Source organism: Lolium rigidum, chromosome 4 (assembly GCF_022539505.1).
Source record: "Lolium rigidum isolate FL_2022 chromosome 4, APGP_CSIRO_Lrig_0.1, whole genome shotgun sequence".
In the NCBI taxonomy this organism is placed as follows: Eukaryota; Viridiplantae; Streptophyta; class Magnoliopsida; order Poales; family Poaceae; genus Lolium; species Lolium rigidum.
This window is the reverse complement of record NC_061511.1, coordinates 18665956-18681082: the sequence shown is the minus strand read 5'-3', so window position 1 is coordinate 18681082 and position 15127 is coordinate 18665956.

Genomic DNA, 15127 nt, shown 5'->3' with positions numbered 1-15127 from the left:
TATGTCACTCTCCGTGTAACCCTAGATCCGGGCGTCTTTATAAGCCAGATCCCGGGAGCCCTAGAGGCACAACCACAACTCATTGTAACAACGCGAAAGCGCCCAGGTAATTCCAGACAAGCAGCAGTAGGACCTGTCCTCGTGCAGGTGTACCGAAGCTGGGTAAATCGCGTACCACCATCCCGAGGACTCTCCACCCTATGGCCCCTACTTCTTCTCCCCCTCATGAGGATCCCTCCTCCGAGGTACCGTCGAATAGGAAACGACAGTTGGCGCCCACCGTGGGGCTAGCGGCATCTGGAGGCCGGAACCGGGAGGGTTCCACCATGGGAAGCTACGACGAATCCATCGCTGTGGGGCATGTTCTTTACGCCAGAAATTTTCCGATCGTCCCTCAAGACGAGTGCTGGATTTCGGCTAAAACCGACCCCATCAAGCTCTCCATCGTCCCAATCGGCGACATTCACATCTTCATCGGCGAGACTGTTGATTTTGACGGAAACGCCCAGGTAATTCACGCTGACGTGATCGCCGCCGAGCAGGATGCAGTCGTGAAGATCTGATCTGAGATGTAGGAGCTTCCAGAGGAAGATTCCTCCTTAGATCTAGAAATTTCAAATCCCACCCAATCCGCCCCTGGGCAGGAAATTACGGTTTAAGACCAATGCAGATGTGCCTGGGTCTCCCAAGTGTTAGAGAAGCAAAGGTGTCACTTCGTGCACTTCCTCGCACATCTCGCAGGAACCACCCCTCCTCCGGAAGGCGCCGGACCCATGTAGGTTGAGGCTACCGGAGATAGCGACGCCCCGGATCAGCCAGAAGCTGTCGGAAACGGAGAAGCTCCGGATCAGCAAAAGGATGCCAGAGACAAAGAAGAATCAATCCTTGGCAACCTGAGCCCAATTTCTGGCGATGCTTCCACTAGGGACACAGAGGAGTGTACAACCGCGCCATGAAAGAGTTGTAGGATGAGGAAAAAGCTGAGGCAGAATCCGCCCCGCCAAAGGAGGTCTTCGTAACCATAACTGGGCTGGAGCAAGGAATCGATGAAGAAACAACTCCCTCCGACCCCATGGAAGCTGGTCCGTTCGATTTCAAGACTCCGCAATGGGTGCGATACTGCATCGTGCAGGATTCCGGAGAAGGACGCATAGGTGCTATCACACACTCGGAAATCCTCAACAATTCCGGAGAAGGACAAATACCGGAACCCGTCACCTCCGCCCCGGATCCCGCGTCCTCCCCCACCACCTCGCCGCTGAAGTCCAGTCGGAAATACCAGACCCCATGGGCCTGGTGGAATCAATATCCGCGACAACGTGGTACCTCAGAGGAACCAGAACACGGAGCGCACGCCGAAGCCTCGTCGGAGCCGAAACGAAGAACGCGAGCCGGAGCCCCGCAGAAGCCGGAACGATGAAGGTGACTGCCATCACGGAGAAGGTAGCCACCGAAGCCGGAGTCAGCAGCAAGAAGGGCGCAGAGAATCTGAAGGTGGAAGCAGAAGGTCCCACCGGCCCCCTCGCAGATCTCCCTCCCCACCACCTAGTGGAGAAGGTGGAGGCCGGAGATCGCGCTCTCGTTCAAAATCCCCCCGCAATGGTCTGCGTGACGCAAGGGAACGTCTCAACGAATACAGATCAGAATACATTGGCCCAAAATGCTTTGGCAGGATGATCCGGGAGGAGCCAACGCCAAGATGCTTGAACCTTAAGGTGCCGGGAAATCTGAAGCACTACGATGGCAGCGAAAGGCCCGATACTTGGATCGAAGACTACTTCAATGCAGTCAGCTTCGCCGGAGGGAACCAGAAAATAGCCTGCCGCATGCTCCAGTTGTACCTTATTGGTCCAGCCCGTACCTGGCTCAGTGACCTCCTGGAGAATTCCATCTTTTGTTGGTTCAACCTGAAGATCGCCTTCGAGAAGCACTTCAGAGGCACCTACAAGAGACCTGCCACAATAAGCGACCTGCAGGCATGTATCCAGAAGAAGGGTGAAACCTCAAGAAATTTTCTCACCCGATGGCTAGCAACCAGAAACGAGTGCGAGAACATTGACAAATGCACAGCTATGAACGCTTTCATAGGTGGTCTGCAGTGGGGAGGACTGCTCCGATACAAGCTCACTTGCCTAATCAACGAGAACAATCTGACTTTGGACGATATTATCGGCATAGCAAGTACTCACACCGCCGCTGATGACGATGCAGGTGGAGAACTTTCAGCTACAGCCATACCACTGCACCAACAAAAGAAGAACCGTGATAACGGCGGCACTAGCAACAACAATAAGCGGAAAAATCCCCCCGACGACCAGAAGAGCGGCATATCCGACATGGTAGCCATGACGTTCCAACACGGAGGTCAAGGAGGCGGAAGAGGCCGCGGCCGTGGTGGCAGAGCTGGCAGCGGCCAGCAATGTGCTGACAAAGTCACCGTTGCTAGAACCCGCGCTCCCCAAACATACGAGGATTACAGGGATATGCCATGTTTAGCCCATATTGATCCGGCTACTGGCAAGTCCTCCCACACCAATCGCAACTGCAAGTGGGTCAATGACCTTAAAACTGACCCGGAAGCAGGATACAAGCACGCCCGGAAGCACCGCCCTCGCGGCAAAGGAGGCAAGGGCAAGAACAAGGAAAAGGACGAGGACAGTTCTGAGGCGATGGATGAGGATGACGCTTCGCTGGATCCCAAAGAGGCTTCTGCAGCTAATAAATTCAACCCCTTCGTCAAAAAGAGTGCTGGCACTTACCACACCTTCCTCGGAACCCCAACGGTCCGGGCCAAGAAATCGGCCCTTCGGATCCTAAACGCGACAGTTCCGGCTATGCCGCAGTACGTCAAGTGGTCGGAGAAACCCTGCACTTTCGACAGGGCGGATCACCCGACCATCATCCCAAGAGAGTGCTACGCACTGGTTGTGAGTCCCCGCATAGACGGGTATGACTTCTCCAAGTGCTTTATGGATGGCGGAGCTAGCCTGAACATCATGTACCTACAGACTCTGGAGAGGATGAACCTTTCCAAGGAACAGCTCAAGCATAGCACCACTGAGTTTCATGGTGTGGTTCCGGGTAAAAAGGCGAACTCCCTCGGCATCATCAAACTTCCCGTGGCCTTTAGCGATGTTAACCATTTCCGCGAAGAGATGATCACGTTTGAAGTTGTGCCATTCAAGAGATCCTACCACGTAATCTTCGGTAGGCCCACCTACCACAAGTTTCATGCAAGGGCATGCTACATCTACAATAAGCTCAAGATTCCGGGTCCCAACGGTATGATCACCGTATCCGGAGACTACAAGAAAGCTCGATACTACGAGGAGGGCGAAGCCGCCTTTGCAGAATCTGTAATATCTGGAGAGGAGCTGCAAGGCTACAGGGCCGCGGTGGATCCGAATGAGATGCATACCACCAAGAAGCAGATCTCCGAACAGAAGACCGCGTTTGATGACCCACAAGTATAGGGGATCGCAACAGTCTTCGAGGGAAGTAAAACCCAATTTATTGATTCGACACAAGGGGAGCCAAAGAATATTTGTAAGCCTTAACAACGGAGTTGTCAATTCAGCTACACCTGGAAACAGACTTGCTCGCAAGAGTTTATCAGTAGCAACAGTTTTATAGCAGTAGCAGTAGTGAAATATGAGCAGCACTGTAATAAAGACAGCAGTAGTGATTATAGTAAACAACAGGATTAAAATACTGTAGGCATAGGGATGGATGAACGGGCGCTGCATGGATAAGAGAACTCATGTAATAATCAAGGCAAGGCATTTGCAGATAATAATAAAACAGTATCCAATTACTAAATAACCATAGGCATGTGTTCCGTATATAGTCGTACGTGCTCGCAATGAGAAACTTGCACAATATCTTTTGTCCTACCAGCCGGTGGCAGCCGGGCCTCTAGGGAAACTACTGGGTAATTAAGGTACTCCTTTTAATAGAGTACCGGAGCAAAGCATTAACACTCCGTGAACACATGTGATCCTCATATCACAGCCTTCCCCTCCGGTTGTCCCAATTTCTATCACTTTGGGGCCTCGGGTTCCGGACAACAATATGTGTATACAACTTGCAGGTAAGATCATAAAACAATGAATATCATCATGAATCAATAACATGTTCAGATCTGAAATCATGGCACTCGGGCCCTAGTGACAAGCATTAAGCATAACAAGTTGCAACAATATCATAGAAGTACCAATTACGGACACTAGGCACTATGCCCTAACAATCTTATGCTATTACATGACCAATCTCATCCAATCCCTACCATCCCCTTCAGCCTACAGCGGGGGAATTACTCAAACATGGATGGGGAAACATGGCTGGTCGATGGAGAGGCGTCGGTGGTGATGATGGCGATGATCTCCTCCAATTCCCCGTCCCGGCGGAGTGCCAGAACGGAGTTTCTGGTCCCGAGACGGAGTTTCGCGATGGCGGCGGTGTTCTGGATGTCTTCTGGCGATTTCGTCTAACACCCGTGCGTTTTTAGGTCGAAACCTTTAAGTAGTCGGAAGAGAGACACCTGGGGCTGCCCGAGGCGCCGCCACCACAAGCTGGCGCGGCCCAGGGGCCTGCCGCGCCGCCTGGTGGGGTGGCTGCCTCGTGGCCCCCCTCCTTCTGGTCTTCTGACTCCGTCCCTCTTCTATGAAAATAGGCCCATTGGAATAAACTCCGGGGATCTTCCTGAAAGTTGATTTTCTGCACAAAAATGAGACACCAGGGCAATTCTGCTGAAAACAGCGTTAGTCCGTGTTAGTTGTATCCAAAATACACAAATTAGAGGCAAAACAATAGCAAAAGTGTTCGGGAAAGTAGATACGTTTTGGACGTATCAACTCCCCCAAGCTTAGCTTATTGCTTGTCCTCAAGCAATTCAGTTAACAACTGAGTGCGATAAAAGAACTTTCACGAACACATTTTCTCATATGATGTAAATATTCTCATGATATGGACGAGTACTTAGGCAATTCATAATAAGATACATGCAAATAAAGTCATCTAATAGTTATGTCAATCATGAAAAAGATACCAACAAACTAATAATAAGCATCATGAATCATGTCTATCAGCAGGATTGCAATGTTCATAAAAAGATATGATAAAGTGGTATCTCGCTTGCCCGTATTTGTACAACAAAACATAAATGCCCAGACACCTCTGAATTTCATGGAAAGACTAGAAGTAAAAATTATCAAAGATAAAAGCATCAAAGTTATACCACAGTTAACCATATTCTGGGACAAGCATATTATACTAAGAATGACAATTATGCTCTCAAGAAGGTGCTCAAAGAAAGGATGGTGACTCAACATAAAAGTAAAAGATTGACCCTTCGCAGAGGGAAGCAGGGATTAACATGTGCTAGAGCTTTTCATTTTTAAAAACAGGAGTAAAATTGTTTTGAGAGGTGTTTGTTGTTGTCAACGAATGGTAGTGGGAACTCTAACTACCTCGTCAACCAGACTTTCAAGAGCGGCTCCCATGAAGGACGTTATCTCTACCAGCAAGGTAAATCATCCCTCTTCTCTTTTGTTTACTCATGTATTTTAGTTTCATTATGGATGACACTCCCCCAACCTTTGCTTACACAAGCCATGGCTAACCGAATCCTCGGGTGCCTTCCAACATTCACATACCATGGAGGAGTGTCTATTTGCAAAATTAAGTTGCTTACTGATGAATCAGGGCAAAACATGTGAAGAGAATTATTGATAAAAATTAATTAATTGGGGCTGGGCACCCCGTTGCCAGCTCTGTTTGCAAAATTATTGGATAAGCGGATGTGCCACTAGTCCATTGGTGAAAGTCTGTCAGGAGTAAATGACAAGGTTGAAAGATAAAACACCACATACTTCCTCATGAGCTATAAAACATCGACACAAATTGAGAAGTACTTTGAAGGTTTAAAGGTAGCACATGAAAATTTACTTGGAATGGTTTGAGATGCCATGCATAGGTATTTATGGTGGACACTTTGGAATAACTTGGTTTTCAGGGGTTTGGAAGCACGAGCAGCATTCCCGCTCAGTACAAGTGAAGGCTAGCAATAGACTGGGAAGCGACAATCAAGAGAGCAATAATTGTCATAATCATGCTTGCGACAAAATAAATTAACGGAGGCATAAAAGTGATACAAGAACTCTGAGGCAAAGTAAATCATCGAGGCTTAATTGACTTTTGTTTTTCAGTCATATGCATGCGTGAGCATGTGCCAAGTCGATTCAAATGAATTATTCAGAGGAGGATACCACAATGTCATACCTATCTATGAATAAAACAATGCAAGTAAATATTTATGACATGCTACTCATATTAATAAATTGGAGCTAAACATGAGAGATCATGAACTACTAGACTTTCATTAAATGACATATACCTCACATAAACCAACTAAGCATGCTCACATGGATGAGTATATGTACAAAAATGAAAACAAATAGAGTTCATACCAGCCTCTCACGACAGTCAAATTGTCGTAGATCGTCATTATTGCCTTTCACTTGTGTAGCTTGAATAATATGAAATGAAAACCAAGCTCCAACCACCGGAGACCGCTGAGCTCCATAATAAACTTTACAAAACCGAAGAAGAAGAACAAATATTTTTGGTGTTTTCGAATTGGAAACAAGAACAAAAGGAAACAGGCAAACAAAGCAAAATCTTTTTGGATTTTCTCATAGCAAACCAACGATAGTAAATAAAGCAAAATAGGAACAAGAAACCAAAATAAACAAATGGTGAAGAGAAACAACAGAAATAGTTTTGATCTTTTTGTGTTTTAGGGAAGAAACAAAGCAAAAACAAGAGAATGAAAACTAAAATAGTCACATAAACACAAAGTAGCAGAAATCCGTCAAACTTGACAGCAGTACAGTAATTATTTTTTTCGAAAATCTTCCGCTGTTCAACTCGAAAAGTGCTCAACTAATGAAAGTTAGATAATAACCTGGGGAACATGCAAAAAAATTGGCTTCTCAAAATAACGTTCTGGCTATTTTTAGGAATTTTTTTAGTATCAGTCCAGAATCTGTTTTTTAGACAGCACTTCCCCAAATATCATCCTCCTCATATTAGAGGCAACCATAAGAAACGAAACAAGTATGTACAAATATCCGGAAATTGTAATATGAAATGAATGAGTGATGCCGGCATACCTCCCCCCAAGCTTAGGCTTTTGGCCCAAGTGGAGATCAATCCCAGGGTGCCCATGAGGTGGCACCTCCGTAGTATGATGTAGAAGGATCCTGTCCTTGGTACGTGCTGGAGGACGCACCAGGATACGTGACGGTGTACCTATCGGAGGGCTCGGCGTCCTCGGAGTTGTGCTGCTGGTGGAAACCACGTATCCTCAGTTGCTCATCCACCTCCTCCTTGGAGCGCGACCACGGTCTCCTGCGAACACTGAACAAATCGGCCTGCGGCAAAGGGATTTCCCTCTCATCCCCGTCAATAAACAACATTCTATATACAATATTTTCTAAATTAGAGTCATGTCAACACCCGGATTTTAAGTCCAGATGTCTATTATGCCATTCATCGCAATCCCAGGAATAATGTTGTTGCGAGACATAACAGTTGATACCATAAGTCATCATTCATTACAAGCCATAATCGTCTTACGAAAGTAGATCACATGATCACAACCATAGTTGATCTATTGATCAACGAACATCACAATTCTATCTAGATCCACAGGCCAACGCTTGACGTTAGAAGAACTCCTAGTTGTTGTAGCCGTCCTGCTGGCCGTCATCTTTGTACTGCTGCTCCCCTTCATAGTCTGGCCATTTGAATAGCCAGGGACACAGCCGTGAGTACTTTCAAAGTACTCGCAAACTAATACTAAGGTAAGTAACACTATTCCACTAAAGAGGGTTCTAAGCTCTAGGTTTATTTGCATAAAGTCAATTTTAGTTCATAAGCATTTAGTAAAAGACTCATCATGTGCTAACTAACCAAGTGGGAACATTAGTGTCATTCCCACAACTCAATTGTGATTCAAGTCAAGTCACCCTTCACCATTTACCAACATTTTCAAGAATCTGACACCGGAAACCGTATGGCCTTTCCAACCGTCCGTAACCATGGACACGGCTATTCGAATAGGTTTACACTCTGCAGAGGTTGCACACTTGTGCCACAACATTTGATTACATCCGGGGATAACCCCGAATCATCGTAACTCAGTTCGCGGATCATCAACCATAACCTTTCACTTATACATCCTAGTATAGGAAACTCTCCCCATGAGCTTGGCCTCCCGAGTGAAGACAAACCGTCGACTGGGAACTGCACAGGGCTTGGCCGGACAATTCACCTCAGTTCACATCATTTCACTTTTAACGGAGGCAGCCTCGGCATAACCCCTATGATGCTTGTTCAGAGGGAACCCATACTAAGACACATAAACTTCCAGTTAAGCCCTACCCATAATCAGGTATTGTGGGGGTACTTGTAAATTGGAAAGGTATCGCATCCAAACCAATATCAGTTTTAGTCAAAAATCACCATCTTCTCCAAGTCATATTCACCTTCAAAAATCATTCAAGTCACTTCACTTCACCAAGTTCCCATCTAGAGTAGTCAATTTTATTTGTTAGCACTAGCAACTAATCATGAGGCGTGCTAACTTAGCTTTGCTTGTTCTAGGCTAAGTTTGGTACTCTTGTGCTACTCTAGACCAAGTGAATCATGAATCAAAAAGTAACTTTGATAAATAAAATTCAATAAAACTTGTAAAGTAAAAACTTGGGATAGGACCATTAAGCATAAAGTAAAAATAGGGTGATGCATGGCTCTTGTAGAGCTTTGCACTTTGCAAGTTTATTAGCTTGCCTTGGTTGGTGTACTGATCAAAGTGGTCTTCCTCTCCTTGGAAGTAGACCTCCTCCTCCTCTTAGTATTGTTCGGTACTAGCGTCTAAAAACGAATACGATGCATACAATCACCACACCAATCTTAAACACTATACTAAGCACACACATAAGTCACACAACTTAGGCTAGCATCACACATTACTATTAAGTTGGTGGACTTGTTTTCTTATTTAAGAAAAATAATTTCCTCTCATACTAATTAGGGTGTTTCTTTTCCTTCTTTAGAGAATATAATTTCCTCTCATTATCTTATTAAGATTTAATTTCTTCCATGAATCACATATGACCTAGGTTGACCAAAGTCAATCTCTTCATACTCATCATTTAAGAAAATGATTTAAATGAGGTGAAGCACCTCATGCAATTTAATCCTAACATAGTAATGATTTAATATCGTCAAACCATTTCACATGAGAACCTATAGACCAGGGTATCTATCTCATTTTGAAATGTTTGTGACAAGATTTAAATGAGAGAAAAGCTCCCATATGATTTATAAATAGTTTTGGACAATAACTTTGACTAGAAATAGCCATATAGTCCTGTAATTAAACTAGGCCATGATCACTCAAAGTAACCATGCCATATTTTTATAGAAACAATTAGTGTAAGTAAAATGTGATTTATAGGAGTTGGAATCAACTCAAAAGCATTTTTGGTTGATTTTTAAGAATTGTTTGAAGTCACAAAAGGCCCTGCCTTGTTTATTTTCCTACTTTAACTCTACAACATATCTAGGGTTCAAACCAGTGGGATTGGATAGATAAAACTCTCAGATTTCCATCAATATCAAGTTTGTAAAATTTGGCCAAGTAGATCTGTCCCTATTTAAATTTGAAGTTGACATCAGATTGCAAATTAACTCTAAACTGGATTTTGAATTCAAATGGAAATGGGCTGGCGGGAGATGCTAACGGGCTGCACAGAGAGAGAAGGAAGTGGGCCGGCCTAGCATCGCAGCGGGCCAGCTGACAGCGTGGGGTCCACGCGTCAGTGGGTTTGATTCAGCGAAACGGTACGGGGAATGTGAGCCGCACGATTAGAAGAGGATCGCACGGCCTAGAGACGTCGTCGTCTCCGACGAGATGGGGACTTACTGGTGGCGACGGTGGACGGTGGGCGAGCTCGTCGGAGCTCCGGCGGTCATCGGAGAGGTGCGCAGCGACGTTGTCGAAGACGGCGGTCCTCCTGGTAGCAGTGGCGTCTCCGGGGATGGCCTCCAACTCCGGCGAGCTTCGGCGGCAGTGCGCGGCAGTGAGTGAGCAATTGGGGAGCTCCGGTGGGCAATGTGGAGTGGCGAGGTGGCTAGGCGACTCAGGGAGAAGAGGAGAGGGCGATGGTGTGAAGGAATTGGAGCGGGAGGTCCTCCTTTTATAGCGACGAGGCGAGGCCGTGGGGCGGCGATGAAGTCATCGTCGACGACGCGGCTACAAGGGCGGTGATGGACTGGCGATGACGCAGGCGTGCAGGCGACGTCCTGGCGGTGACGCAGCGCGTGATTGCGGGGAAAACGAGGGAGAGGCGAGCTCGTACGCATGACGGGAGCGGCCAGTACCCGCGGCGGACGTCGGCGAAGTGGGCGTCGTCTACGGCGTTCCCGCGGACCAATGGCGGTGTCTGGGCGGTGCACGGTGACGTCGTGAAGCTATTGGCGCAGATAGCAAGGGCAGGGGTCAACGGAGGAGCTCAGGCGACGACGTGGCCGGCGCGTTCTGGAGCGTGCCTGTGCACGCTCTGTCGTGCGCGTGCACGTTCTGGGCGTGTCTGGGCGCGCCTGGTTTGGTGCCTGTGGTGCACGAATTTGTCGTGGGCCGTGTCTAGCAGACTCAGGGAGGTGAGGAGAAGCTCGCGGACACGGTCGTGCACGTTGGAGTGCTCCAGAGAGAAAGGTGACATGGTGCTGTCCATGCCATGCCACGGCATGGCTCATTTGGTCAAGGAATTAATGATGCAATGTACTCCCTCCTTGTCTATTCTGCTTGGCACTGAGAAGAGAGGTTAGAGAGGTACTAGTGGTGACCTAGGGCTGAAGAGGGAGGCTAAGAACTGCTGGACAATGCAATGTCCAGAGTTGGCAGCAAGGTGCTCACCAGGTGTTTGTTGAAATGGCCGCAAGAAAAATATTTTTGAATTTTGAAGTGATTTTTGGTGAAGTGTAAAGATATAATATGAGAAGTAGAATGGAGGTGATGGTGGTCAAAATGGAGTTGAAATGCAAAATCACATATTTCATATGATCTTCATATTGCATTATGGTTCCAACTTTGCTTGATCCCCATTTGCAATTGAGAAAGAATTTGGGGTGATGGTTTCGGGCAAAGTTGTTCACCTTGATGTTGTCTTGGATGAGGTGCAAAGAGTTGGCAAAGTTTAGTTTAGAAATCTTCCAAACTAGGGGCTCAAAGATGGCACCAGACCAAAAATGTCACATGTGACCATATTGCATGTGAATTGGAAAATGCATTTGATTTCAATTTGATTTGGGTTTCTTTGATTCCAAAAGGGGTTATAAGTGTTTAATAACCAATTCCAAACAATGGTGCAAGCCAAAGTGGTCTAGGTTAAGAATTTGCAAAAATGGCATAAGCCATATGTGTGTGTTGAGGTGACTTTTCTATTTTCTTTTCTCTTTTCTTTTTCCTCCCAAATGGATGAGCAAGAGATCCTTGGTTAGAGTTTTAGGGCAATGGAAATCAAACAAGCAATCATCATGGCAAAGTGCACATTATAAATAACTAACAAGGTGATCTATATGCATAGCACTATATGGGGATAAAAAGTTTTTGTTGGTTCTAAAATTTGGTATTTTGGAAACTCTCTTTATCTCTTTATTGAAAAGTTGGGATGTTACAAACCCTCCCCCCTTACAAAAGATCTCGTCCCGAGATCTTAAAGAAAACTAGGTACTAAAGAGATCTGGGTACTCCTTCTTCATATCTTCTTCGCGCTCCCAAGTAGCTTCTTCTTCGGTGTGATTGCTCCATTGAATTTTCAGGAACTTGATACTCCTGGTGCGGGTGGTCCTGAAAGCTTCTTCAAGTATGCGAATAGGCACTTCGCGATAGGTCAAGTCCGTGTTGATATCCACCGAGCGGTGATCGATGTTCTTGAACACTTCGGTCTTCTCCGGTACTTCCAAGCACTTCCGGAGTAGTGAGATGTGAAACACGTTGTGCACAGCCGACATTTCCTCCGGTAGTTCCAGTTGATAAGATACTTCGCCTCGGCGACTCAGAACTTTGAAGGGTCCAACATAACGGGGTGCAAGCTTTCCTTTCAGCTGGAATCTCTGCATTCCTTTGAGGGGCGATACTTTGAGATAGACAAAGTCTCCGATTTCGAAGGTCATCTCTCGGTGTCTCTTGTCGGCGTAACTCTTCTGTCTTGACTGAGCGGTCTTGAGGTACTCGCGGATCTTGTGCACCTTCTCTTCATCTTCTCGGAGAACATCTGGTCCAAAAACTTGGCTTTCTCCGACTTCCAACCAATTCAGGGGGTACGGCACTTTCGTCTGTACAGGGCTTCAAAGGGGGCCATCTGCAAGCTGGCTTGATAAATGTTGTTGTAGGAGAATTCGGCTAAGGCAGGCAGTTGATACGTCTCCAACGTATCTATAATTTCTGATGTTCCATGCTAGTTTTATGACAATACCTACATGTTTTGCTCACACTTTATAATGTTTTTATGCATTTTCCGGAACTAACCTATTAACAAGATGCCGAAGTGCCAGTTCCTGTTTTCTGTTGTTTTTGGTTCCAGAAAGGCTGTTCGGGCAATATTCTTGGAATTCGACGAAACAAAGACCAAATATCTTAATTCACCGAGACGGACCAGAACGCCGAAGGGGAGCCGGAGAGGAGGCCCAGGGCCCCCAGACCATAGGGCCGCGCGGGTGGACCCCTGGCCGCGCTGGCCTATGGGAAGGGAGCCCCCTGGCCCCTCCGACTCCGCCCCTTCGCCTATATAACCCCTCGTGACCTAAAAACTCGAGACCAATTGACGAAACTCCAGAAAGACTCCAGGGGCGCCGCCGCCATCGCGAAACTCCAATTCGGGGGACAGAATCTCTGTTCCGGCACACCGCCGGGACGGGGAAGTGCCCCCGGAAGCCATCTCCATCAACGCCACCGCCTCCATCATGCTCCGTGAGTAGTTCCCCCATGGACTACGGGTTCTAGCTGTAGCTAGTTGGTACTCTCTCTCCCATGTACTTCAATACAATGATCTCATGAGCTGCCTTACATGATTGAGATTCATCTGATGTAATCGGTGTTGTGTTTTTTGGGATCCGATGGATTGTTACATTATGATTAGTCTATCTGTAAAGTTTGTGAAGTTATTGTTGCTGCAATCTTGTTGTGTTTAATGCTTGTCACTAGTGCACGAGTGGCATGATCTTAGATTTAAGCTCTATACTTATTGCTTAGATTGTATCTACAAGTTGTTTGCACATGTCTATGTCCGGAACCCGAGGCCCCAGAGTGACAGCAACTGGGATAACTGGAGGGGAAGGCTTAGATATGAGGATCACATGTTTTCACCAAGTGTTAATGCTTTGCTCCGGTGCTCTATTAAAAGGAGTACCTTAATTGCCAGTAGATTCCCTTGAGGCCCGGCTGCCACCGGCTGGTAGGACAAAAGATGTTATACAAGTTTCTCATTGCGAGCACGTATGACTATATATGGAAAACATGCCTACATGATTAATAATCTTGATGTTCTATCTTAATGCTTTCAATCCTATCAATTGTCCAACTGTAATTTGTTCACCCAACACTTGTTATTGGAGAGTTACCACTAGTGTAGATAGCTGGGAACCCCGGTCCATCTTTCATCATCATATACTCGTTCCTACATGTCATTGGAAGTAGTATCAACTATTTTACTGGTGCCATTGCCTACGTGTTACTATTATCGCTGTCGTGTTACTGTTACTATTGCTCTCATATTACTGCTGCTTTCACATCACCCCTGCTACTAGTGCTTTTCCAGGTGCAGCTGAATTGACAACTCAGTTGTTAAGGCTTAAGTATTCTTTACCTCCCCTTGTGTCGAATCAATAAATTTGGGTTTTACTTCCCTCGAAGACTGTTGCGATCCCCTATACTTGTGGGTTATTAAGACCTATTCGGGTTCCATCTGATGTAATCGGTGTTGTGTTTGTTGGGATACGATGGATTGTTACATTATGATTAGTCTATCGATATAAGTTTGTGAAGTTACTGTTGCTGCAATCTTGTTGTGTTTAATGCTTGTCACTAGTGCACGAGTGGCATGATCTTAGATTTAAGCTCTATAATTATTGCTTAGATTGTATCTACAAGTTGTTTGCAATGTCTATGTCCGGAACCCGAGGCCCCAGAGTGACAGCAACTGGGATAACTGGAGGGGAAGGCGTAGGTATGAGGATCACATGTTTTCACCAAGTGTTAATGCTTTGCTCCGGTGCTCTATTAAAAGGAGTACCTTAATTGCCGATAGATTCCCTAGAGGCCCGGCTGCCACCGGCTGGTAGGACAAAAGATGTTATGCAAGTTTCTCATTGCGAGCACGTATGACTATATATGGAAAACATGCCTACATGATTAATAATCTTGATGTTCTGTCTTAATGCTATTTCAATCCTATCAATTTCCCAACTGTAATTTGTTCACCCAACACTTGTTACTTGTTATTTGAGAGTTACCACTAGTGTAGATAGCTGGGAACCCCGGTCCATCTCTTATTATCATATACTCGTTCTATATGTCATTGGAAGTAGTATCAACTATTTTCTGGTGCCATTGCCTCTATGTTATCATGTATCTGCTGCCGTGTTACTCGTTACTATTGCTCTCATATTACTGTCTGCTTTCACATCACCCCTGTTACTAGTGCTTTTCCAGGTGCAGCTGAATTGACAACTCGGTTGTTAAGGCTTATAAGTATTCTTTACCTCCCCTTGTGTCGAATCAATAAATTTGGGTTTTACTTCCCTCGAAGACTCGTTGCGATCCCCTATACTTGTGGGTTATCAAGACTATTTTCCGGCGCCGTTGCCGGGAGGCATAACTCTACTCATAAGTTCACCTGGGGAGTACACTCTACCTCTCTCTCTGTTTTATTTTATTTTGTTTTGCTTAGTTTACTTTTGTCTAGTTTATTTTTGCTTAGTTTATTTCTGTCTAGTATTATTTTGCTTAGTTTACTTTCGTCTAGTTTGTTTTTGTCTTGTTTTATTATATACCTAAAAA